This window comes from Anomaloglossus baeobatrachus, chromosome 2 (genome assembly GCF_048569485.1).
Source record: "Anomaloglossus baeobatrachus isolate aAnoBae1 chromosome 2, aAnoBae1.hap1, whole genome shotgun sequence".
Lineage (NCBI taxonomy): Eukaryota > Metazoa > Chordata > Amphibia > Anura > Aromobatidae > Anomaloglossus > Anomaloglossus baeobatrachus.
Genome location: NC_134354.1, coordinates 231036618 through 231063890, shown reverse-complemented (window position 1 = coordinate 231063890; position 27273 = coordinate 231036618). Strand labels below are relative to the sequence as shown.

Below are 27273 nucleotides of genomic sequence, written 5' to 3'. Positions count from 1 at the left end.
CCGCCCCCATCATCACTGCACACACCCCGGCAGTACCGCTCCAATCATCACCAAACACACCCCGGCACTACCGCCCCCATCATCACCGCACAAACGCAAGCACTATCGGCCCCACCATCACTGCACACACGCAACCACTACCGCATTCATCATCACTGCACACACCGGCACTACTGCCCCCATCATCACCGTATACACCGGCACTACCGCCCCAATCATCACCACACACACCCCGGCACTACCGCACCCATCATCACTGCACATACCCCGGCACTACCGCACCCATCATCACCGCACACACGCAGGCACTACCGGCCCCACCATCACTGCACACACGCAGGCACAACCGCACTCATCATCACCGCATACACCCAGGTACTACCGGACCCATCATCATCGCACACACCCCCGCATTACCGCCCCCATCATCACTGCACACACCTCAGTAGTACCGCTCCCATCATCACTGCACACACCCCGGCACTACTGCCCCCATCATCACCGCACACACGCAGGCACTACCGCACCCATCATCATTGCACACACCCTGGCACTACCGCCCCATCATCACCGCACACACCTCGACACTACTGCACCGATCATCACCGCACACACGCATTAACTACCGCCCTCATCATCACTGCACACACCGGCAATACCTCAGTGACATCCCCGCTGACAGCGCGATTCACTTCAGTTGTTGCATGGAGCTGACAGAGAGCAGCCATGGTCTGTGGCCGCTCTTGTCAGCTTCATGTAGCAGAGCTGAAAGCGTTGTGGGACCTACGTTGTGGGATTACGCCGGACCTGGAGCGATATTTGGGGATTAATAAAGTGGTGAAAGAGGGTATATTTTTGTCTTTTATTTCAAATAAAGGATTTTTTCGGGTGTATGTGTTTATTTACTTCCACTTACAGGTTAATCATGGGGGGTGTCTCATAGATGCCTGCCATGATTAACCTAGGACTTAGTGGCAGCTATGGGCTACCATTAACTCCTTATTACCCCGATTGCCACCGCACTAGGGCAATTCGGGATGAGCCAGGTAGAGTCCTGGGACTGTCGCATCTAATGGATGCGGCAATTCCGGGCGGCTGCTGGCTGATATATTTAAGCTGGGGGGCTCCCTATAACGTGGGGCTCTCCATCCTGAGAATACCAGCCTTCAGCCGTGTGGCTTTACCATGGCTGATATCAAAATTGGGGGGGAAACCACACGCCGTTTTTTAAAAATAATTTATTTATTTATTGTACTGCACGATATAGACCCATAGGTCCATAGGCTGTGATTGGTTGCAGTGAGACAGCTGTCACTCAGCGTGGGGGCGTGTCTGACTGCAACCAATAATAGGCGCCGGTGGGCGGGAGAAGCAGGGAATACGAGATGGAATAATGAGCGGCCGGCATTTTCAAAAGAGGAGAAGCTGCCGCAGTGTGACAGCCGTGCAGCGCCACACCGGTGATCGGCGAGTATGAGAGGGAGGGTGATAGGGAGAGACCGACCGACAAAGAGAGATAGAGAGACCAGGAGTGATTTTAAACGATTTAGATCCTTCTGCTGGACATACTGCGCATGCTCAGTAGAACGTAACGGAATCCGTCAGCGGATTCCGCCGCTTAGCGCATTGCAGCGGAATCCGCCACCATAGACAATCATTAGACACCTTGGCGGGTCCCAACAGAATCCGCCAAGGTGCATTGTTTTAACGACACCAAAAACGCTAAATGCTGCGTTCCCTCCGCCCGGTGCTCAGTCAAAATAACGACTCAGCGTCGGCCAGCGGAAGCAACGCAGATACTGGCGTCACAGTGCATCGCCAATACATGTCTATGGAGACTTAGAGTTTCGATGAACGATGAACGCAAGTGTGAAAGTACCCTGAATGGTTTGTATAATACTTATGCAAATTCTCACAGGGGGAGGGGATAACTCTGAATACCCCCCCAGATTTTATCTGATCCTCAGCTGCTGTCACTTTAAGAAGCTGCTGATTTTATAAACTTTACATTTTTGAGTTTCAAAACCTAAACATGACCACTACAGGTATGTATAGAATTAGCCTGATAGTGCCAGTATAGCACTGGCTTTAGGTTATATATGAAAATACTGGTGATTGGTTCCATTTAAAGGTGTTGTCCACTACTTTTACACTGATGGCCTATCCTTAGGCTAGATCATCAATGTCTGATCAGCCAGGGTCCAACACCCCGCACCCCCACGATCAGCTGTTCTCGGACCTGGCAGCAGGCAGCTGGAAATGCTTAGTTCTGAGCTGCTCCATCATCTGATAGAGGCCGGGCACTACACATCTGCCTCCCATTGCAATAATTAGGAGGCTGATATGCAGTACCTGGCCGCGGCCGCTATCAGAATACGGAGCAGCTCCGGAACTGAGCATTTCTGGCTGCCTGCTGCCGTGGCCGTGTCTGAAAACAGCTGATCGGCGGTGGTATGGGCTGTCAGACCCCAGCCGATCAGACATTGATCACCTATACCAAGGATAGGCCATCCATTTAAAAGTAGGGGACAGTCTCTTTAAGTCTCAATTTTGGACTATTTCTTTCAGGAAATAGCTGGAGTGGTAATTTAAATGTTCACGCAAACAAGTTTGTGAGTGTAACCAGCCTCAAATGTATGGTTTATCTACATGAATTGAATGTTGGAAACTTCTCTCTTGTCCATGGGCCTGGTTGGTTTTGTCATTGATCTAAGCTGCAAATATGCAAATATGTCTCATGTTTGATCTGTTTCTGCAGCATCTTTATAACGTACCTTTATGTGATAAGTGTGGGTAATACCAGGTTTGAAATAAGGAACAAGAAGCTTTGCATTTAAAATCAAATTTTTAATCTTGCTGTATCCATGGCAACTGGATGCTGCCTGCACCACTGACATGGATGACAATATCTGCAGCACTATCTGTCCTATTGATTAACAAGACGCCTTTTACAGAGCATTTTCCCCACATTGAAACCTTCCTAAATAATTATTTGTGAAACAGGTAGTGTTGTTCATGCGTGAGCCTTATTACTAGATTAAAAAACTCCAACACAAAGAAATCTAATCTATCATCCTCAACGTCATATACAAGATCTGGCAAGGGGTCATACTCAATCAAAAAGAAAAAAAAGTATGTATGAAAACCTGGGCAGATCCGATAGACACACGAAAAATAGAATAGTGTCCATGCAATCCTAACAAATACCATATACAGATCTTTTAAGCTGAGCATATTGTGTCTTTAAAGGCTAACTATACTTTCAAGTGAGTTTCTTGACCTGTGTGTATACATGAGTACTGTTGGATCCATCTCCAACCGACTCTGAGGTGGTAGAAGGAAACTAGCTATTATGGTGTCTGGCTGTCACGATGACTATGGGGATAGCAGGAAGCCAGGGCTCCTAAGTTGACCCTCAGGCTGAGGGACCCTATGCTATCCCTACTCTCAAGACTACCCCTAAAGATGGTGATGCCTGGGTCTCCTTCCTGGCCCTGCTCCTGAGCAGCCCTGATCTGATACTCCCCAGGGGGGACCAGGACAGGACTGAGGTTAAACCCACAAAACCAAAACTCTGCCAAATAGCATGTGCTCACAGAGGTATAAGACAATAAAAGATAAAGGAGGAAAACAAGAGCAGGGAGGAAACAAGATGACAGGTAAACTCCACAACCACTCCAGGCAAAAAACAACACTTTCCAGATAGGCTGGGAAACCAAAACACATAGACCAACACAGTATAACCTATAGCTGGCATGGGTAGAAAATTTCATCCAGCTTCAATATGAGAGGAGCAGATATGATTGGCTTCCTCGCAACATGTGATCAAAGGAGCCTAACAAGTAGGTTAGCAGAGGTTAACCCTTGCCAGCCTGACTATGACTGAGCACACAGCAGGTCGATGCCTGAGTCTGCCTGTGTGGATCAGAGACATCAGAGAAACCTTCAGTAAGAGTGTCAGAATCTACAATGTGAACAGAGCCTGACGCCGCCATGACAGTCAGCGAAGTTTGTGAAAGCCTCCATGTGACACTTGCATACACAGCACAAAGAAAGGGGTTTTTGTTCTTTGTTCATTTGTTTTCACACAGACAGAAGGAGTGACACCATTGGGGATATTATACTGTACAAAACTACCGTGAAAGTGTGAATATTGTGAATATTGTGAAATGAACATTTGGAGCAACCCTTATTCAGGACAATCTTTCAGCGTGAATGCACCCTAAAGCATCACTCTAGCGTTTTGGGTTTTTTTCACTGTTAGGGTGGTGCTTTAATTATAAGTCCCCTGACCCATGTCTTATACTCACCTTCGGGAGTCTTCATCATGCATGTGGTTTTTGGAGCTTTTTTGTGCTGTGCATTATTTTAGTGAAATCACTGGCTGGAATGGCTGAAAAACACAGGACAAAAAATGCACCAACAATTAACACGCTGCAGATGTTTTCGGCACCCAAAACTGCAAGAATAAAAGAAGTAATGTGTGCACAGCACTTCAGAATTCTCCTGGATTTTGCTGGAATAAGGATAGACATGCAGATTTGGCCAACAATCTGCTTGATAAACTGCACCAATTCTGCAACAAACACTCAGAATGCGCACACAGCTTTAGACTTACGTCTGGGTGTCCGCCTCCGGAAAGCGTATACTCCTGAAAATGGTGCATGACACGGTGACTCTGTCTGCACCATTATAGTGAATGGCCCCGTCGGAGCATACGTCCGAAAACAGTTTTATGAGGGGTTTGGACGGAAGCCCCGATGGGACCACTGAACGGAGATTGGAAGGGGCCTTACAAATTCGCATGTTACTAATCAAAATACTGCCATGTGACCTGTGATCATAGACGAGTTGTGAATAAGCTGCCAAGATGGCAGTGCTGATAAGTATCACAGGAATGTTTTATATACATGATAATAGCCCATTAATCCATATTAAGAACTTAATAAAATGTCGTAGAGTTTAACAAGGGTTTTTGAAATTCTTAAAGAAAACTTGTCATCAAGTCACTAGTGTCCAGGTTTTGTATTTTATTGGCGCTGTTCCTCTGAGCAATCTGTTTTTTGTTTTTATGTTGCCATATGATTCAGAGATATGGGCCTTTTTATTTAGAGTTAATTTTCATGGTCTTTACCAAGCGGGCATTGCTCATTGGATTTTTGGGGGGGCATGTAGAATAGCTTTTAGGCTATTCTGGATAATTATCCTGTAGCTATGCCCCGTGGTGAAGAATATAAAAATGGGCAATAAATAAAAAAAGGTCCATATCATGATATCTCTGGAAGCATATGACGGCAACAAACAACAGAATACACAGTAGAGCAGTGGAAGTAAAAGAGGAAATACTGGCCACTTTTGACATAGTAACAAGCACTCTGTAAAAAGCATCTTATTAAAGGGAATCTGTAAGTAGTTTTGTGACACCTATTCTGAGAGCAGCATAATGTAGAGACAGAGACCCTGATTCCAGCAATGTGTCACTTACTGGGCTGCTTAGTGAAGTTTTGATAAAATCACAGTTCTATCAACAGGAGATTATCACTAGAGGACTAGTAAACCTGCTGCCATGTAGTCCTCCATATTCATGAGCTCTGTGTAACTCCGACCCCATCACTGATTGGCAGCTTTCTGTATACACTGTACATGGGCAGAAAGCTGCTAATCAGTGGCATGAGTGGAGTTATACAGTGCTCAATATTCAGATAACTAGATACAGTGCCTTGCAAAAGTATTCACCCCCCTTGAATTTTTGAACCTTTTCCTACATTTCAGGCTTCAAACATAAAGATAAAAATGTTAACGTTATGGTGAAGAATCAACAACAAGTCGGACACAATTGTGAAGGTGAACAATATTTATTGCTTATTTTAAATTTTTGTAAAAAATAAAAAACTGAAAATTGGGGCGTGCAATATTATTCGGCCCCTTTAAGTTAATACTTTGTAGCGCCACCTTTTGCTGCGATTACAGTTACAAGTCGCTTGGGGTATGTCTCTATCAGTTTTGCACATCGAGAGAATGAAATTCTTGCCCATTCTTCCTTTGCAAACAGCTCGAGCTGAGTGAGGTTGGATGGAGAGCGTTTGTGAACAGCAGTTTTCAGCTCTTTCTACAGATTCTCTATTGGATTCAGGTCTGGACTTTGTCTTGGCCATTCTAACACCTGGATACATTTATTTGTGAACCATTCCATTGTAGATTTTGCTTTATGCTTGGGATCATTGTCTTGTTGGAAGGCAAATCTCCGTCCCAGTCTCAGGTCTTTTGCAGACTACAAGAGGTTTTCTTCAAGAATGGTCCTGTATTTGGCTCCATCCATCTTCCCGTCAATTTTAACCATCTTCCCTGTTTCTGCTGAAGAAAAGCAGGCCCAAACCATGATGCTGCCATCACCATGTTTGACAGTGGGGATGGTGTGTTCAGGGTGATGAGCTGTGTTGCTTTTATGTCAAACATATTGTTTGACATTGTGCCCAAAAAGTTCTATTTTGGTTTCATCTGACCAGAGCACCTTCTTCCATATGTTTGGTGTGTCTCCCAGGTGGCTTGTGGCAAACTTTAAACAACACTTTTTATGGATATCTTTGTGAAATGCCGTTCTTCTTGCCACTCTTCCACAAAGGCCAGATTTGTGCAATGTACGACTGATTGTTGTCCTTTGGACAGATTCTTCCACCTCAGCTGTAGATCTCTGCAGTTCATCCAGAGTGACCATGGGCCTCTTGGCTGCATCTCTGATCAGTCTTCTCCTTGTTTGAGATGAAAGTTTGGATGGACGACCGGGTCTTGGTAGATTTGCAGTGGTATGATACTGCTTCCATTTCAATATGATCGGTTGCACAGTGCTTCTTGGAATGTTTAAAGTTTTGGAAATCTTTTTTGCAACCAAATCCAGCTTTAAACTTCTCCACAACAGTATCACGGACCTGCCTCTTGTGTTCCTTGGTCTTCATGATGCTCTCTGTGCTTTAAACAAAACACTGAGACTATCGCAGAGCAGGTGCATTTATATGGAGACTAGATTACACACAGGTGGATTATATTTATCATCATCAGTCATTTAGGACAAGATTGGATCATTCAGAAATCCTCAATGAACTTCTGGAGTGAGTTTGCTGCACTGAAAGTAAAGGGACGAAAAATATTGCACGCCCCAATTTTCAGTTATTTATTTGTTACAAAAATTTAAAATAATCAATAAATATTGTTCAACGTCACAATTGTATCCCACTTGTTGTTGATTCTTCACCATAACCATAACCATAACTCCAAAAAACATACTGATAGAGAATTTAGATTGTGAGCCCCAGTGGGGACAGTGTTGTCATTGTATGTAAAGCGCTGTGGAATTAATAGCGCTATATAAGTGAATAAATACATATATATATATATATATATATATATATATATATATATATATATTATAACATTAAAATTTTTACCTTCATGTTTGAAGCCTGAAATGTGGGAAAAGGTTGGAAAATTCAAGGGGGCCGAATACTTTCGCAAGGCACTGTATTTAGCAGAAAAAAATTGTGATTTTATCAAACTGACAGCAAGCAGCTAAGTGACACATCATTGGAATAATGGGGTAGCAAAAACCTGGTGACAGATTCACTTTAAAACAGTAGAATTGAAAAGTGCTAGCAACTTTCAATTGATCTATTAGTAAAAATCCTCTCCGTTTTCAAGAATGGTAAGATTTTTAATTCTGTATCCTCATTGCCAAGGTTACCGATCACCTCACAGGAGGTTGGTTTCCTAGGCAATGAGTGTGCACTTGCTGTATCCAGCCAGCCAGCACCTCTACACCCCTCTAGCTTCCTCTGTTTACATAGAGCAGACAGTTTGTCCCAGGACTTCAGCTATACAGGTGGCCTGAATTGTCAATCTTCAGGAATAGGAAGCCTGGGAGCAGTGCTGTATATAGGTGGATTATGTGGGGGCTCATACTGTATATAGAGGGCTATATGATGGGCTCAAATAGTATATAGAGGGGCTGTATGTGAGCCCATATACAAGTGCATCTAAATAAATTAGAATATCATCAAACAGTTAATTTATTTCAGTAATTCATTACAAAAAGGGAAACACATATTATATAGAGTTATTACAAACACAGTGATCTATTATTTCTGTTAATGTTGATGATTATGGCTTAAAGCCAATGAAAACCCAAAGTCATTATCACAGAAAATTAGAATATTATAAGACCAACTGAAAAAAAATATTTTAAACTCAGAAATGTTGACGCCTACTGAAAAGTCTGTACAGTAAATGCACTCAATACTTGGTTGGGGCTCCTTTTGCATGAAGTACTGCACCAATGTGGCGTGGCATGGAGGTGATCAGCCTGTGGCACTGCTGAGGTGTTATGGAAGCCCAGGTTGCTTTGATAGCAGCCTTCAGCTCATCTGCATTGTTGAGTCTGGTGTCTCTCATCTTCCTCTTGACAGTACCCCATATACTCTCTATGGGTTTTAGGTCAGGTGCGTTTTCTGGCCAATCAAGCACACTGATACCGTATTTATTATCACAGGTATTGGTACTTTTGGCAGTGTGGACAGGTGTCAAATCCAGCTGGAAAATGAAATTTCCATCTCTAAAAAGCTTGTCGGCAAAGAGAAGCATGAAGTGCTCTAACATTTACTGGTCCTGCGCTGACTTTGGTCTTGGTAAAACACCAGCAGATGACATGACATCCCCAAACCATCACTGATTGTGGAAACTTCACACTAGACCTCAAGCTTCTTGTATTGTGTACCTCTCCACTCTTCCTCCAGCCTCTGGGAACTTGATTTCCAAATGATATGCAAAATTTACGTTCATCTGAAAACACCACTTTGGACCACTCAGCAACAGTCCAGTTCCTTTTCTCCTTGGCGTAGGTAAGACGTTTTTGGCCTTGTCTATTGGTCATGAGTGGCTTAACACAAGGAATGCAACAGTTGTAGCCCATGTCCTGTGTATGTCGGTGTGTGGTGGCTCTTGAAGCACTGACTCCAGCAGCAGTCCGCTTCTTGTGAATCTTCCCCAAATTTTTAAATCTCCTTTTTTTTAATATTCCTATAAAGGCTGCGGTTACTCCAGTTGCTTGTGCACCAGTTTCTACCACACTTTTTCCTTCCACTCTCCTTTCCATTAATATACTTGGATACAGCACTCTGTGAGCAGCCAGCTTCTTTAGCAATGACCTTTTGTGGCTTACCCTCCTTGTGGAGTGTGTCAATGACTGCCTTCTGGACATCTGTCAAGTCAGCAGTCTTCTCCATATTATGTAGCCTATTGAACCAGACTAAGGGACCATGTTAAATACTTAGGAAGTTAGGAAGCCTTTGCAGGTGTTTTATGGTAATCATTCTAATTTTTTGAGATAATGACTTTTGGGTTTTCATTGGCTGTAAGCCATAATCATCAACATTAAAGGAAACATGTCATGTAATTTATGTATTCTAACCTAGTAACAGTGTGATGTGTGTCCTACTAACTCCTTCCTACCCATCCCTGTGTTGTAATAGTGTGTAATGTGAATGTATAAAAATGTTTTTGACATGCCCACCCCAGCCGGGGGACTCAGAACCGGGCAGGACTAGTCCGGGGACGTCAGCCGTGGCGGTACTGTGACCCTGGCGGTGTCTTTTGGCGTAAATAAAAGGGGGTTTTAAATTAAAGAAAATAAAAATAACAGTTTTCGTCAACTACGCCACTTGCGGTGCGCGGCCAGGTTATTTGGGGCCACCGCTGCAGGTTTCTGCTGGGGCTGATGGAGTGATGCAGCCTGGATGGTTAGAGCCCTCCGCAAGCAGGGACAGGCCCCAGCAGTGGATGGTGGGGCGTTGTAGTGGGAGAACAGTCTATGTGAGTGCACACCGCCAAGGAAGCACTCCACACCAATATTGCAGTTTAAAATGCCTTTCTTTACTTTGCTGTGGTGGTACCTGAACCCGCGGGTGCCGGTCCCAGGTGTATCTGGTTCCCTTGTTCTCCGTGCCAGCTGTGACCTGGTTTGGCTGTCCTCCGTGCACACTTGTTTTTGATGGGCTCCCGTGGCCTAGAGCTACTTGGGAACCCCTCTGTTTCTGTCTTGGTCCTATTGCAGGTAGCCTGGACTTTTTAAGGGGTTCAATCCTTGGTCCCCTCTTTGCTGCTTGTGCTTCAGACTTTTTGGGTTGGCGATGGACCCTGGAGATCTTCTTATCTGGCAGAGTTAACAGCTGACCATAAAGTGTCCCGCTGTCCTAGGGTCTGCACCCCGCCTTGTGCTGAGTCCCGTGAGCCTTGGTTCCGAACTTCCACAGGCCTCCCGTGGTACCTGGAGTCTGCTGCTTTCATAGGTAACCCACGGTGCCTGGAGTCCCGTCCGAACTCCACAGTTCTCACTCCTTTTACAGCACTCCGTTCTCACTGCAGGTCCTTTTAGTACTTTTCACTTTCTACTACTTCAGACTACTACTCCTCTCCTCCACTTCTCCTCACAGACTCCTCTGACAGACATTCCTGACAGAGACTGCTTCCTTCTAATCCTCATTCTGACTCTCTGCACACCACTTCCTCCCACCTTTTTCAACTGACCACTGGCCCCTCCCCCTCGCTGGGTCTCTCCCTACAGGCTGTGTGTGTTGACTATCCAATCAGTGCCCTCCCCTTTTATCTGTTACTAGGCAGTCTCCCAGCTTGGTGTCGGGGTTGTGTGTGTGGCCTGAAGGTGCTGGTGTGTTGACTCTGGCACGGATATTCCGGGGTTTGGATTTCCACGGGTTACATTTGTGGCACCTGGTACCGCAGGGGTGCTACATTTTATTATATTGAGAGAAAGGAAATCCAGCGCGATCCTTGGGGTATATTAAAAAATCCAAATTTATTTGCAAAAATAGTTAAAATACAGTGGTGTGGCTGTAAATTGCAGGGGGGTATACCTCGTATGTTTGTAACGATGAGCTGAAATTTTCACTCTTTTTTGCACTACATTTTATTACTTATGTGTACCCTATGTAAATGAGCAGGGGCTCTAGCCCAATGGGCGTCGCATAGCCCTGTGGGCGTTTGCATGTTTTCCGTGTTATCATGTCCCTGTGGGCGTGATACCATGGATTTACTTGAGCTACATCACCGTCAGCTCCTGGAGATCCCGCGCGTGCGCGCTTACCATTCCTGCAGCCTGTGGTTGGTTCTCGTCTTCAGATGCGCACTGCGCATGACTGGAACCGCAGGAGCCTTCTGGGCATGCGCAGTGCGCGTCTGAAGACGAGAAGCAAGCACCCGGATAACAAGGCTGTGGGAATGTTAAGTGCGCACGCGCGGGATCTCAAAGAGCGACCGGTCGTCGCTCAAGTAAATCCATGGTATCACACCCACAGGGAGATGAGACGCCCAAGGGGCTAGAGTCCCTGCACATTTACCTACAGAACACATAAGTAAACATATTTTTATACATTTACATTACACATTATTACAACACAGGGATGGGTGGGAAGGGGTTACTAGGCCACAAATCACATTGTTACTAAGTTAGAACACATAAATCACCTGACTGGTTTCCTTTAACAGAAATAAACACTTGAAATAGATCACTCTGTGTGTAATGACTCTATATAATATAGGAGTCTCCTTTTTGTATTGAATCACTGAAAGGCCGGGGCCACACGGGGCACTAGTGTGATGCTCGCATGACATTCGGCTCACACTGGCAGCACAGCGGGAGCCGAGTGTCATGCTAATATCCATGCGACTGAGATCCGACCGTGCGAGCGGACCTCAGCTGCGGGGGGCGGCCCGGCACTGAGGAGGGGCGGGCCGACGCTGAGGAGGGGAGGGAGGGATTTCTCTCCCTCTCTCCTACGTAGCCGGCTATTGCGATTCTCGCTCTGCACGTGCGATACACCGATGTACCGCGAGTGCAGTGCGATTTTTTTCTCGCCCCATTGACTTGAATGGGTGCGAGAGAAAAGAGTATCGCATTACAATCGCAGCATGCTGCAACTGTTTTATCGGTCCGATTAGGGTTGAGAAAATAATCGCTCATGTGCGCTGACATACAGGCTAATATTGGTCCGAGTGGAATGAGATATTTTATCGCACTCCACTCGCACCGATTTTCTCGCCGTGTGGCTTAGGCCAAATAAATGAACTTTTTGATGATATTCTAATTTATTAAGATGCACTTGTATAGGGACATATCAGCATACTTAATTATGTTCAATATTAAGTGAAAGAATATAAAATAATTACAATTAATATGTTAATATTAACAGTGAGCAGAATTAATTTCAGCCTACTGGTTCGGCCCTATAAAACAGTCATTATCTCTCATGTGGCCCCCTGGGAAAATTAACTGCCCACCCCTGCTTTAAAGAGTAAATAAACTTTCATAACTTTTTATGTTGGACACAATAATGGAAAAAAAAATAAAGTGTGTAAGGGCTCACTCACACTTGCGCTATTTTGACGCAAATGGAATCCGTCACTAATGTAGTACAGTTCATTTATTTACAGTGGAAGCGCGACATCGTGTGGACCCCAGCGGGTACTGCATGACACACACACGCGCCATAGTAACGCGCTTCCACTGTAAATAAATGAACTGTACTACATTAGTGACGGATTCCGTTTGCGTCAAAATAGCGCAAGTGTGAAACTAGCCTAACTGGAGTCATTATGTGATTTGGACTCTTTTTTGATCAAGAAATATGATCTAAGTGGCCTCCAAACACCATTTTTCTCCAGGGTTTTCTTAGGCCCCGTCAAACACAGAGATAAATCTTTGGCAGATCTGTGTTTGCAGTGAAATCATGGACATATTGTTCCATTTGTACACAGCCACAAACCTGGCACTGATTGTCCACAATTTCATGCAACCACAGATCTGCCGCAGATTTATCTGTGTGTGACAGGGCCTTTACTGTGCAGTATCCGTGCTCCCTGTGTATGGATTATGTCTGCAGATAGACATGCAACTCAGTAATGTAGCGTCCTGCATTCTGACAGCACTATGCATGAGAAGGGCCAGTATAGTGGCAGGAGAGGAGCACATCTTCTGTTTTTCTAGTGTTCCTCTATTGTTGCTTTGGCGGCATCATTCATTCATCCTTGCAATGTCAGAATGCAGGACACAGCGAGCTCAGCAGGAAAGCGCTCAGGGGACTATAGGTCAGAGCATTGTTGACTTTGAGAGGAAGCATACTCCTAAGGGGTACTTTGCACACTACGACATCGCAGCTGCGATGACGGTGGGGTCAAATCGAAAGTGACGCACATCCGGCGTCGCTGTCGACATCGTAGTGTGTAAATCATTTTTGATACGATTAACGACCGCAAAAGCGTCAAAATCGTATCATCGGTGTAGCGTCGGTCATTTCCATAATTTCGGAAGGACCGATGTTACGATGTTGTTCCTCGTTCCTGTGGCAGCACACATCGCTGTGTGTGAAGCCGCAGGAGCGAGGAACATCGCCATACCTGCATCCCGGCTGCAATGAGGAAGGAAGGAGGTGGGCGGGATGTTTATGTCCCGCTCATCTCCGCCCCCTGCTTCTATTGGCCGCCTGCCGCGTGACGTCGCACGACCCGCTCCCTTAGGAAGGAGGCGGTTTGCTGGCCAGAGCGACGTCGCAGGGCAGGTGAGTGCATGTGAAGCTGCCGTAGCGATAATTTTCGCTACGGCAGCTATCACAAGATATCGCAGCTGCGACGGGGGTGGGTACTATCGCGCTCGGCATCCCTATCATCGGCTTGCGATATCATAGTGTGCAAAGTACCCCTAAGTGCCCTAGCCCCCAGTCTCCTGCAATTTGACATTACACAATGAATGAGAGAGGCTGGCACAGCAGCATTATCTTGCAAGGTAAGTCTGCTGTAAGTGCAGGAGTGAGTTTTGGAAAACTGGTGCAAAACGATGCAATTTTGCAATTATCGCAGCAAAAAAACACACACAATAATGCAAAAGGCGAACGCAGCTTAAAGGGAACCTATCAGGTGCAATATGCACCGACAACCGCGAGCAGTTCTGGGTGTATATTGTTAATCCCTGTCTAACCGTCCCTGTATACACTAGCATAGATACACTGAGTGCAGAGTTATTAGGCAAATGAGTATTTTGATCATATGATACTTTTTATACATGTTGTCCTACTCCAAATTGTATAGGCGTGAGAGCCAACTACCAATTAAGTAAATCAGGTGATGTGCATCTCTGCAATGAGGAGGGGTGTAGTGTAATTACATCAACACCCTATATAAGGTGTGCTTAATTATTAGGCAACTTCCTTTCCTTTGGCAAAATGGCTCAGAAGAGAGATTTGACAGGCTCTGAAAAGTCCAAAATTGTGAGATGTCTTGCAGAGGAATGCAGCAGTCTTGAAATTACCAAACTTTTGAAGCGTGATCACCGAACAATCAAGCGTTTCATGGCAAATAGTCAACAGGGTCGCAAGAAGCATGTTGGGGAAAAAAGGCGCAAAATAACTGCTCATGAATTGAGGTAAATCAAGCGTGAAGCTGCCAAGATGCCATTTGCCACCAGTTTGGCCATATTTCAGTAACAAGAGGTAGGACCCTGCTTCACCTTATAGGTGCTCTGGAGAATAATAATTCAGTAAAAGAGAGAGAACTCCGGCACACTACCCCAAATAAAGTAGAAACTCAAAATGTATATTCAAACAGTTTGTTCATTTATTTAGAAGAAAAAAGTCCACATGAATGAAAAAAAAGTCCACATGAATGAGACGTTTCGATCAAATTCGGTCTTCCTCAATCGGGACTTATCTCAATGCATGGGGTGATGGTGGGTCAGAGATGTCAGTCAGAGATGCAGCACAGTGTCAGAGTTCCGGGTTTTCCAGTTTTCTTTTGAAAGAGCTTGCCCTTTGTTAACATGGAGTTTTCTGTTCTGTTGCCCTACTTCCTGTCCATCTGCTTAAAAGCCGCCCCTAAAGCTTAGTCCAGTGCCTGAGTATACTGTTTCCTGTGTGCTCCTGCCCTGCTGCTCTTGGTGCCTGATTGTTATTTGGATCCCCTTGAAAAACAACCGACACCGACTCTGGACTTCATCTGGTCTCATCTATCTGTGCCCGGACTCCGTTTGCCGTCTTTGGTCGGTACTTCTGCCCGGTTCCTTCCGTTTCTTAACCGCTCTGGACTCATACCGTACGGACATTTTTGGACTTACCTATTGCCCTTTTGTGTCCCGGCTGCTGCGCATTTAGGCCTTCTGGGGTGATTGCCAGACAGTCCCTGTATAGGGGTTCGCTCTTGGTGGTCTCCCTGGGGGAGTCCGGTGCACGGTCCCGGGAATTCCCTTTCGCTCCGACCCTAGAAGGTATTTTCTGTGTGTATGTTCTATTGTGTTTTTGTTCTGTTTATGTACGTATTGCTGGTTGCATATTATAAACATCTTGCACCAAGAACTCGTCTCTGGTTGTCATTGCCCTAACGCAATCGAAATCCTCAGTTCATACAATAGTATTACACACAGTAGATAAATGAGGGTTCGTTTTCGGGTATGTAGGATATGGTCCTATAGCCATCAGATACTTATCATCATAGGGAGGCTTAAAATACTTAATCCTGAAAGGATGTGTGGACAATCAACTACAGGTGCCCTATATGGCCAGGAGACAATGTCAAAATGCTATTAGGATAGGGGCTTAATGCCGTGAGGAGGATAGGTGTCCTAAACTCAATTGGTAAATCAGGTAGTCAATATTGCTTCAATATGGCTTTAAATGGTAGGCACCCATAGAGGGGACGGTGGGTATATGTCAGGTGTATGGATTCTAATGGTATATAGCTTCAGTGCTGCTGTATAATACTGAAGCAAAAAAGCCACCGTTGGCTGTTATAGGAAGGAGGTCCGCATCAGGTGTGTAGCAAGCGTGCGTATGTGCAAGGGAATAGACTCCGTGGGACTCACGACAACAGATCTGTTATCGTATGCTAATGAGCGAGGGGACTAGTCCCCTGGGTGTTAGTTCCCCTGGTTAGCCTGCTCCTCTAGCATGTTAGTACGCCCCTGTGGGCGTGCTAACATACTAATGAATGCGCATTGTCAGAGGATGATCTCACTCACGTCTCCGCCGCCATCGCCGCCCGACACTGGATTTCGGCTCAGTGCGCATGACCCCGGAGTTTGAGTCATACGCACTACTTCAGTTTGAAGCCAGGACGCATACACCCGGCTTTATATTGCGCATGACCTAAACTCCAGGGTCATGCGCACTGCCCGAACTCCTCCTTCGGACGCGATGGTAGCGGAGAGGTGAGTAAGAACATCCTGTGATGCTACGCATTCATTAGCATATTAGCACACCCACAGGGATGTACTAACATGCTAATGGAGCCAACTAGCCAGGGGATCAATCAACAGAAATTGCCGCAGCTACCCACCCCTGGGCATCAGCCGTGTTGCTTATGTAGACGGCAGGCGGTAATCCTCCACATACACTGGGCAGGTGGTGCTTATCCCCCAAGCAAAAAAAGTTCCTGGATAGAGTCCAACAATAGAGATAGGGCAGCACTCACCAACGTCCAGTAAAAAAGACTTTATTTATTCATGGTGCAGGTAAAAAGGCAGGAGCAGAGTTGACAGCAGGGCCCCCTCATGGACTACAGCCATTTCGCGTGTACTCACGCTTCCTCGGGTCCACTAGCTAGGGGAATTAACGCCCAGGGGTCTAGTCCCCGTGCTCATTAGCATATGATAAAAGATCTTTAGAAATACTTTTTCTAAAGATCTCTTTATCTATGCTAGTGTATACAGGGAGGGTTAGGCAGGATTAGAAATTTACACCCAGGGCTGCTCATGGTTCTGGCAACATATTGGACCTGACAGGTTCTCTTTAACACTGCTCAGAATCATACTGCTTTGCTAGGCTGTGTCATTCTTAGTGTGATATCACAACGCAGAAGACAGCAATACCTTGTTTGGGACCTAGACAAATCCTGAGGTGTTGCCACCCTCTACATCAACAATCCATGTTGTAATAACACAGAAACATAGGGCCCACTTCATTAAGACTTCAATTGTATATGCCATTCTTAATGGAAGAGTGTGGAGGAGCTTGGTTCATTACATGGAACCTATCAGGTCCCTTATGCCCTCCAACCCAGCAGCATTGATACCTGTATGCCCAGTTCCCTGCCTAACCAGCCCTGTATAATGTTGTGTACTAAACTTAATGTTTTTTTAAAAATAATCTTATAAATCTTTCTGTCCCTATGCTAATTAGGGCCTTGACTAGTCCAATGGGCGTTAGTTCCCCAGACTTATTGGCATTCTTTCCGTGTTATCACGGCCCTGTGGGAGTGATAACCTGATTTCCACATGCTGGCGATACTGTTAGCCAATGGAAACTGCCCATGACTGATAGTTCAAAAGATGGCTCACGTACAAATCCTCTGAACTTCCGTATTATTCCTTCTCCAACAAGTTTTATAGTTTTTTCAAAGCAGGCAGTCAGGCAGGTAATATTCTGCATTCACCAAACCCAAACTCAGATTACTAAATAGCAAAACATGATTTGTGCCTCTACATGGGGCTGCTGATAAGTCTTTGGCTTTGTGATCTTTTTTTTGTTTCGATGATAACGAATGTTACATCACCTGAAAGCCTTATGTGTCTAATATATGTTTTAAAAATTTAATGTTTGTTGCTTATGGCAACAATGTTCTACGCACGCGGGAAAACAAAATGGTGGAGTCTAATGCAATATTCACAGCAACTGAGAGCAGAGAAGTAATAAAATTCTTGTTTCTGCAAGGAAAGTCCATGAAGGATATTCATGGTCATAGGTCGCAGACATTGAGGGATCAATGCCCTTCATATTCCACTGTTAAGAACTGGGTTGCTAAATTTAAAACGGGCCACTTCAGCACCAATGATGAGGAACGTCCTGGACTACCGAGAGTGGTTATTGTTCGGTAGATTATCGATGCTGTGCACAACCTCATAGTGGAGAATCGACGAATTTCAGCTAAAGCAATAGAAGACATCATCGGGATTTCCCGTGAACGTGTTTGTGTCATTATCCATTGACATTTAGACATGAGGACGCTATCTGCAAAGTGGGTACCCATATCTTTGACAACAGATCAGAGAAGCATGCGAGTGAAAACTTCCTGGTCCATTTGTCAGTGTTTCTGGACTGATAAGAACTTCCTGGATTGACTGGTCACTATGGATGAGACCTGGATTTATTTGTATGACCCTGAAAACAAGGAGCAGTCAAAAGAGTGGAGGCACAGTGGTTCTCCTCATCCAAAGACGTTCAGAGTGCAAAAATCAGCCACTAAGGTGATGGTGTCTGTGTTCTAAGATAAGGAGGGTGTGCTACTAGTGCACTACCTTCAAAAGGGTTCCACCATCAATACAAGGTATTACATTGACCTTTTGGACCAAATGAAGGCAGCTCTGAAGGCCAAAAGACACAGCAAGCTGTCCAAAGGAATCTTGTTCCTGCAAGACAATGCCTCCACTCACACTGCAGAAGCAACCACGGCAAAACTGACAGAGCTGGGCTTCCAGCTGGTTGACCACCCACCTTATTCACCAGATCTAGCTCCCTCCGACTATCATCTGTTTCCAAACCTGAAGAAACACCTCAAGGGTACCACCATGTCTGACATGACTGTATACTAATACGATTATTTACTGTACTGGGTTTGGTGTGTTGGGGAATGATGCCTCTGGCTTTTTAAATGTATTTACCCATTGTTCCTGTGTGTGCTTTTTGCTCCCAGTGTGGAGAAATGTGGTTCCTACTTTTGCAATAAAGGTTTTTCTAATTTTCTAAAAGACTGACTTGTGGTGATCTCTGCGAGGTATACTCTTTTCTTTTTTCTAAACTGTGCTGTGGTTGTATACCAGGAGATCCCATTGGGTGGTGCCCTTCTCCCATATGTGTTGGTCACTAGTGACATTCTATTACAGGACGATGCTTAGATTAATTGAGGTCTTTAGAACAACACATTCTTTCACAAGTCCGGCATGACTCCGGCTCCCACTGATTGACAGGTCTTCCCCAAGTGTTGTCGATAAAGGAAGAGACACTGATTGAGAGACTGCTCGGCACCACATGTGTGCAGCATAGGCTGTCAATCAAGTGCTGGGGAGTGATCAAAGCACACTCACTGTATAGTAAGCGGTAACTGTAACTTCTCACTGCACCACCCCCATGACTACAAGTAAGCTGCTGCAGGGAGGATATAATTTCATTTCCTCCCTGTAGACACAGTTACATTACATGCAGATTAATCCTATATCTGCAGGTAATTAGCATTTCTGGATGTGATATGTTCCATTTAAGGTACAATACACTGCTATAAACCTGTATTTGATGACCGGGAGGTGCATATTCCCATTCAATCACAGACATGATGAAGCTTCCTTCTCTCATCAGACACTACCACAAAAGCTAATGCACTAGAAGTAATTACCATTTGATGCATATCGTATTGTCTGTGCCATTTACTTTACAGAAGTATTTGCTGTGGGTACTTCACAATGTACTACAAGCTTCTTTGATCTCTCCCACACACTTCTCTTTATATCTGTGTCTTAGATATGGAAATCAGGCCTAGTTATCGAAAGGTAGGAAAGGTCAAATATGTACATAGTTTAAAGGAAGGTACAATAAGAAGACCGGCAGAATAATACTACCTCGCAGAGATCATTATGGATCTATTTAGTAGCTATTTGGAAAGAAACAAAAACCGTGATTGCAGGTTCTTTGTTACTTTCTACCAAAATCTATAAATAAGAAAGTGTGTGTATATAAAATAAAGATATATTTATAAACAAATATAGATTCAAAGAATGTAAAAGACAAAGACCTCAATCTCTAAGGCAACTCTCTAAAGTCATATTATTCAGATCATTCCTGTATGAGGTGGTCCCAACATTAGACTGCATTCACACTAGTAAAGTGCTCTGAGCACTCTGTCAGGAGTTGCGTCTTTGTAGCGCCCCTGAACCCATCAGGGTGCTACAAGGTTGTGCATCCCCACCAGGATGCAGACGCTACCCCCTGAGGGACCCAGAACACCATTGTTGGTAACACCAAGATCCCAGGTAATCCCAGTTTTCCCCAACATTCCCCCATACAATGGTACCTAGCTAGGGTGGGACCAATGGATGGCCGCTTAGAGGTGGAGCCACTCCAGTCCACTAGTTAACCAGGTGGGAGGGGCAGACTGTGGAGAGTAGTCAGTGTGAGAGTTGACAGTGAAGTGTAAAGGTGTGACTGAGCAACGTCCTGACTCGGGTTGAGGGTGACCTGGTACCCAGGAGAAGTGGTTGCCGGAGGAGTACTTCCGGAACTACGCACCGACGGGGTACAGGACGCTGGTAACGAAGGTAAATATCGGGTAACCAAGCCTTTGATTAGTTATCCGATATTTACCTTGGTCACCAGCGACCGTAGAAGCCGGCTCCCTGCTGCCTGCACATTCAGTTGTTGCTCTCTCGCTGTCACACACAGCGATGTGCGCTTCACAGCGGGAGAGCAACGACCAAAAAATGGTCCAGGACATTCAGCAACAACCGGCGACCTCAGAGCCGCAGGGGCCAGATCATTGCTGGATGTCACACACAGCGACATCGCTAGCAACATCGCTGCTACGTCACAGAAAATGGTGACTTAGCAGCGACGTCGTCGTCGCTGTCATTGTGTGTGACATGACCATTAGTAGAATCAACCCTCCTAAGCCATCTATATGAGAATGCAGGTCATAGAAAGTTGAACAAAATGATACTTTCATCTCTGCGATCCGATGTCTTACTTCAGATAAATCCACGTTTTTCTCAATATGTAAATAAGCTGGTAAGATCTATGGGCCGGATACGGATCTCAGAGAATCTGCCTTCAAGGATTATTTTAAATGAAAAGGGGTGTTACCAGTGTGAGAAATGTAGATCAAGAGAGCACACTGTCGTTACATGTCTCACTAGTAACGTCCCCTTTCATTTAAAATAAGCATTGGAGGCAGAATATCAGGGAGATCTGTGTCCGGAACATAGATCTGATGCCACTTGCGGGGACAGGGCTGGTCTCTGCTTTGCCTAGTTTTCATCTTACAATGCACAGTCTGACAGTGCACTCTCTTGAGTGCTCATCGCTACTCATTAGAGGCGGCGAGGGAGCGCACTGTCACTGTGCATAGAATGTAATATCGCAAAGTGACAAAGGAACTCTACTAAGCAGCTGTCGTAATTGTCAACAGACGCATGCTCAGAAGAGCAATGACTAGCCCACTGCTTTTGTTTTAGGATGGGTCAGACGTGGCGGCAGGGACTACACTACAGCTTTCTGAAGATGTGTCGTTTAAGGGGTTCCCAAACAAAATGTCATCAAACATGAAGTAAGTAAAAAAAATAAAATAAAGCAGTTAGACGGTGTAGTGAGGGAACAAGATGGCTTTTTAAATTTAAGGATATTAGAAAAGAGATTAGATGATTACATTAAATAGACAAACATTTAGGATTAAAATGTTATCCTTTTGGAAAAGGGTGGATTTCTCTTGAATGAGATATCAGATCGCAGATATCATTTCATTCACTTTCTATCACCTACATGCTTAGGTGGATTGATCTTACTGACAGATTCCCTTTAAGCAAATGAAATATACCCCCACGAGCCTTGTGTGAAAGTAAAAGGGCATAATATAGTGCTTATTTTTGTAGAACAAGAATTGAGTGCTCGTATGGCGACACCGTTCTGCTAAATTTGTGGTTCTACCACTGGCTGAACACTATAAATGCCCATTAGAGAACGGGATGTGTGAAAGTGCAAGAGCAGTAAAATCTGAGATCTTTATAGGTCCCTAATGTAATCTATAAAGTATTGGACATCTGGGTACTTCTAAATCCCCTAAATTTACTATTTTGGTTGGTCCTATACTACAGGTCAGGATGGATAAATGTAATTTACATTTTAAATCACTTTTTTGTTTTAAGAACAAATCTAATTTACATGACTAAGACAGTTAGAGAGAGTTAAATGTTCTCCCATCTGTCTCACTGTCATATGCAAATAGTACATCACTTAAGAACAGCATGTTTTGGAAGATGTCCGTCTGGTGTTTCAGCTATACATGCTTCTGTCCTAGTAGAATACACCTGCACTTTACTGTTGACTTCCCAGCACCCTCAACCCAACACTTTGTGTGACATGTTTTTGGCAGAGAGCAAATATGAAACATGATGAATCTTGCCTTGTAGCAACTGTGATAAATACATTTATTAACGTTATCTGGTTCTGTAGGGTGCCGCGGGGCGGTAGTTGTGGGTCAGGCATTGACTCCGGACATCCTGGCACACTACATGAAAGAGCTGGTCCTGGCTTGGTGTGTGCACTTGTGTAGAGTAGGCCGATCACCATTGCAGGCCACATTTTGCCACTAATGTTGATTGGCCAAGACCAAATGACAACTCATTCCCACAAGGAGACCACCAGTTCATCTAAAACATCAGAACATTACTCAACGGCTCATCTTCAGCAACAACATTATACACCAGACAGCTGCACATATCTTATGGAACATATCAATTGTACAAGACATATTCAGGCATTCTCAGTTCCCACTGGGTTGCTTCTGATCTTACTGTTCATGGGAGTTCCAAAACAACCCAGCCTATCGAAACAGTCCAATTCATTATGGTCACATTCCCTTTTAGATGCTTCACGTCCAGTTTCCTCTTAGAGGAGGGGGGTTGAAGGTTCTATCACTATGGCCAGAGTAAGGTCTTGTGCTCCCTGACACTTCCATATCCATGTCTCTTCTCCCCATAGAGGAGGGAAGTAATGGGTATCCAACAGTCCCAGAGAAGAGCCTTGCGCTCTTGGATGCTTGGGGAGGCTCCGCCTGGGAAAGTCAACTCTTCTCATATGTCAGTCAGTTCAGACTCGTTACCTTCCAGGCTTGGGGAATATTTGCTAAAGTGGCATTCTCGGAACCCTTCTATCTGGGGCCACTCTGTATGGAGGCCGGTGTCTAGCCTCAGCGTTCTTTAGCGTTTGATGTCCTGGTCAATAGTTAAGGATCACATCATTTCATCTCCGGTCCTCTTTCTGCTTTCTCTGCCACAAGTCTGCCACTGTATGCAACCTTCACAACCTACAGAATATCCATCTGTATCTATCGCACACTAGGTCTTCACTAATTCTTCCATAAGAAACTGTCTCTAACCCTATCAACTAACCCCTGCCATTGTGGGATAGTCCCAACACTTAAAGGGTTATTCCCATCTCCAAGATCCTATCCCAATATGTAGTAGCTATAATAATAATATTAGCAAATAACTCCAATTTGAAATGTAGTATACAGTAGTTCGCCTAACTATGCCACTTACCTCATGTTCAGGGCATTGCAGGACCTTTGGTATCCATGGTTATGACCATGCATATAGTGGCAGTTAGATAGTAAGTTGCTAGTAGTCATAACCATGGATACCTATGGTCCTGCAATGCCCTGCACATGAGGTAAGTGACACAGTGAATCAGGAGAACTATACTACATTTCTAATTGGAGGTCTTTGCTAATATTATTATTACACCTACTACATATTGGGATAGGATCTTGGAGATGGGAATAACCCTTTAACTCTCTCTTGCCCTATTGTCTGACAAATATTTATACAAGTGCTATGCCATACACATAATAATAACAAACACCCTCCTTACATATCATCTTACTGTACATTACATAGGAACACATTACAATACATCACATTATCATCACAGCTCACATGACACATTATCTACAAAAGACAAGATTCACATTACATTACGTAACAATACAGTAACGTGATTGGTGTCTTCAAAGAAAGATCATAACAGCACCAAATCCACTTAATTTAAATGTTATAGTATAGATGTTGAAACATAAAATAAATCATAGTACTTGTTTATTTACTAAAGAATAAACTTTTTATTCACATTTACTAATTGAATATTGGTACTTTAAGAAGACTATGCTATCCCACATAAGGCCAGCATAGCATGGAGTCAGGTCTGCTTTTCAATTAGGAGACATAACAAATATCGTCATGTTTGCCAAACAGAGAAGTGTGAAGAACTCACCGGACACATAGTTGATGAGTTTGGTGTATTAATGAGAAGCACAATTCCCGCCTCTTTCATTGGTGATTGACAGCTGACTGCTAGATACCAGCTAGGCCTCTGCCACATTCACGTGAAATTCACGCACGTGCCGAGAGACACGTATTTCCCCTGCGTGTTGCGTGCAGGTAAGTACGTGTCTCTGGTACGTGCGCGCCACGTGTGTTCTACGTGTGCTATCCGCGATAGCACACGTAGAACCGGTAATTATCATACTCACCTGGTCCTTCCTGCTGTCCGCGCTGCTGTCCGTGGTGCTGATCCTCGGGCTCCAGCCCTCCCGTCTCCCCGCTGCTGCTGCTGCCAGGCAGTGAAGAGAATATTCTATGAGATTAATGAGCGGCGGTCGGCAGCAAGAGGCAGCAGCGGCAGAGACAGGAGGGCAGGAGAAGGTGAGTTAATGTTTTGTTTTTTTTCACTGACACGTGTGTTTTCTCCGGCGCGTGTCACACGGGACCGCATCCACACTACACCCATGTAGTACGGGTGCGGGCCGTGTGACACCCGTGCTGCCGGAGAAAAAACGGACATGTCAGCGCTTTGAAAAACGCACACACGTACAAACGCACACGGACACACGTTCCGTGTGGTTTTACGTGTGTGTGCCTGCTACCATAGGGTAGCATTGCTGTACGTGTCTCCGTGCCGCCGGTACGTGTAAAAAATGACAAACACGTGCCGGCGGCACGGATGTGTGTCACAGGCCTAACTCTGCAACCAATCAATCACGGTGAGAAGGAGGCAGCATTCTTCTTATGACAGCTCCAGACTCATAACCATGAGTCCAGTGTCTGGTGGCAGTAGAGAAGACTTGGCGGCTGGTCCAGTTCTCTCCCCCAGGCAAGTGAACGGTACCTTTGGTCCAGTGGACCCACTAATACAGTGCTCGCCCCGCAAGCATAACACAGAGTTCTCAAAATACTGCTATCTAGTATTATCGTTATTGTGGTTGAAACATTAAAAATTGGGGAATGGCATCTACATTTGAATGGAATCATATAACGATGCAGCCCAAATAAATACACCATAGAAGCACTTTGTTTGACTTCTAGGGCGCATTGAGAGATTTTCAGTTTGGCCCCATTATCCCTCCCCATTGGAAGCTGATCCTCTTTAGGGCTCCTACAGACAGAGACATTATTTTGATTTATAATTGCCTGTCCCTTTCGTTCTCCATCCAGATAAGTTACAACTGCTGCTCAAAATACAGTAATTCAAAAACCATTTTCACAATTATATTGACTATCAATATACTAAAAAAAAAAACCAAGAACCAAGAACCAAGAAACCTACTAAGCGCACTTGCCTATTACCCATAGAGGACACATGAACGCCCGTCTAAACTGAGCATTCGTGTGCATTGAAGAGATAGCAGTCAGCCGAAGCAGCTTTTGAATGACAGTTATCTTAGGTTTGTTGGCACCATTACAAGCAAAAGAGTGGAGATTACCAGGCTCAGAGCTAAATTGCTATTTTTTTTCTGAAAAAAAACAAAACAAACCATAACTGTTTCCCTTGTGGGGAATAACCAATAAGCATAATCCAAAATTTCCTAATAAAATAAGAACGGAGGTCTGGTTGCTATGGGCAACTAAAACAGCTTTACTGAAAATGAGGCCATATCTGCACCAAAACCCTACAAGTAAAGCAGGGTTCTGTTTTTTCATGCTTCACCCTATACTAGTGGGGATTATAAAGTTTTGGCCTTTCCTAGAGGAGACTCCTGTTTTTAGATTTATCATGACTGCTATGTATTTCAGTAATATGAAGGGCTTAAGGGCTTGTCAAGGATTTTTTTTTTTGAACTGGCCACAAAGCAAAGGATTCAGTAAAGTAACAAAATAACACACACTCACCCAGTAAGTCCTAGCCGCCAATGTGGTGTCCCACCGGTCTCTATTAGCCGTCCTGCAGTGATGACGACTTTCTAACTACCATCAGGTGACCACTACGGCCAATCACAGTTTTAAGTAGTCACACGGCGGATGCTGAGATCAGCGATTAATTGCAGCTATCACTAAAAGGTTATCCCCATCTCCAAGATTCTATCCCAATATGTAGTAGGTCTAATAGTAATATTAGCAAATTGCCCCAGTTAGAAATGTAGTATTAGTTCTACTGATATAGCCATTCTCTTACCTCATGTGCATGCCATTGTAGCTTAGACTGCTTTCACACCTCCGGTTTCTGCAATGCGGCACAATCCGGCTCTTTGCAGAAAAAACGCAACCAGGTTTTTTTTGCCGCCGGTTGCGTTTTTCCCGCATAGACTTTCATTAGTGCCGGATTGTGTCGCATGGCCTTGCGTTCGGTCCAGTATTTGCCGAATGCGGCATATTTAGCCCATGCGGCGGCCGGATAGAACGTTGCCTGGCACGTTTTTTTGGCCGGCAAAAAAACCCGCATTGCGCAACATCCGGCCGATGCGGCAAAACCCCATCCGGCCGCCGCATGCGTTTTTTTGCACTGCGCATGCTCAGTAGCGTGCCGCAATCGGCAAAAACCGGACGGGCCGCATGTAAAAACTTATGCAAAGGATGCGTTTTTTTTCGCCGCATCCGTTGCATAGGTTTTAGAGCCGGATTTAGCCGCACTGCTAAAACCGGATGTGTGAAAGCAGCCTTAGGTATCCATGGTCACAGCCAAAGTTAAAATACCCTGCACATGAGGTAAGAGACATGGCTATATCAGGGGAACTATACTGCATTTCTAATTGGAGGCATTTGCTTATGTTATATTATTACTATTACACCTACTACATATTGGGATAAGATCCTGAAGATGGGAATAACCCTTTAAAGAGTGTCCATAAAATCATCACATCAGCACAGCTAACAAATACCCTCGGGCTATGTGCTGCAGTGACCGGGGATTAACCATGGAACTGTTATTTTAATTATTAAGGCATCTCTTGTTTCTGGCAAGTTAAAAAAAAAATAGATGACCCCTTTAACTAATTTTTCAGTCTGAAAAGGATTTGCAGGTTTCAGGATGTGATGTAAGATCACTACTCACGCTAAAACTGATCTACATGCAGAAAGTATTATAAGATTACCGTGGAAAAAGAACTCATTAATGCAACTGATCCCTTTTAAGACAGAAATAGGCTGCTACTGCTGTGCCGGTCAATAGGTGGACTGGATAACTTGATCCTCCATTAATT

The 27273-nt window shown here is 44.6% G+C and overlaps 1 protein-coding gene across 4 annotated transcripts in view; it reads right to left on the bottom strand.

The window, feature by feature from the left end:
* Positions 1–27273, bottom strand: part of CDK18 (cyclin dependent kinase 18) — a 283704-nt gene that overhangs the window by 223633 nt on the left and 32798 nt on the right. The window contains exon 1 of one of the 4 annotated variants that reach the window (XM_075335688.1): positions 25967–26022. The exons of 2 other annotated variants lie outside the window; for them this stretch is intronic. The gene's annotated coding sequence lies outside the window, so the exon portion shown is untranslated. Of the gene's footprint in view, positions 1–25966; positions 26023–27273 lie in introns of those variants that run through there. One more of the 4 variants, XM_075335689.1, reaches the window with a different exon arrangement.